We start from the raw sequence: 1,159 nt of genomic DNA, 5'->3' as shown, positions 1-1,159 counted from the left end.
CAGCCAAAGTCCTGCCGTGACCCGTTCACACGTAATTGAGATCACTCCGCCTAGCTCCCCTACCAGACAGCTTCGTCCAACGGACTACATACGTCAGATTAGGAAGATGGGTGCTGAAATTGTGTTAACAAATCACTGAATTGCCTGCAAATTCAAATTTGTTTTACCATAAATTATGTTAAAAGTGCTCAAGTGCTAATACTTTGCATGGACATTTTAAGTATTTTAACATAGAATGTACATGATATAAGAGATGCGGCAACTTTAGTGTAAGACTTTGTTGCAAGTAAGCATATGAGTCGTTTATCTGACCGGGATGGGGCCGTTTTTGATATCCGACGTTCATAAACAAAGCAAAACACTCTGGATTTTTATTGTTTACAAAGGACTATTTAATCATTACTAGAGAGGAAGGACACAGTTACTAATATGTGTTGTGTAAAAGCCATATTGCAACCTTGTTGCATCAGCTCTGCAGAATGGACAGCAGATTCGTTAGACGTGGGAAGTAAGTCGCATTTCATTGGCTGAAAAGAATTTATCTTATTGGTTGGCTTGCAGTGAAACTTACGCCCCGTTTTAACCACATGCTCGATGTAAATATCCCGAGAAAGGAAAAGGCATGTGAAATACATGTTTCAAACAATAGTATATGTAACCAAATAAGCGAATTGAAGTAAATTTTACGATGCTGTCCAATGAATCATTGCTTCGATTTATTTAGCGAAAATTTTAATAATAATTTAATTAGTTATTAAAATACAAATCTGCTCTGTTTCTTGAAAAAGAACATGGCACCCCCCATAACTGTTCTAAGATATTTTATGACGTCCAAATAAGGGAAATTAGTATTTTGTGAAGATCTGTGGCTGAAGATGAAACATGCCATTCGAAAAATAGTGACAAGAAGGAAGTGTATTCATATTATAAAACGTCCTTTCACATTATTGACATCATCGATTGCGTATTATGCTTAGTTATGATTTAACAAGCATTAAAGCGCTTCTAAATTATAAACAAGGATTTTCAAGTAGGAACTTAGGAATCCTCTTATTACCACGGTAACACCTCTGCCTGTCTGGAGTTGCTATGCAAAGAGTCTTGCATTTTTTTGGCTGCAAAACCAAAACCTGATTGAAGCAGCTACGTCTTCCTGTTG

This window comes from Paramormyrops kingsleyae, chromosome 17 (genome assembly GCF_048594095.1).
Source record: "Paramormyrops kingsleyae isolate MSU_618 chromosome 17, PKINGS_0.4, whole genome shotgun sequence".
Classification (NCBI taxonomy): Eukaryota; Metazoa; Chordata; class Actinopteri; order Osteoglossiformes; family Mormyridae; genus Paramormyrops; species Paramormyrops kingsleyae.
Note: the sequence above shows the minus strand (reverse complement) of the source record.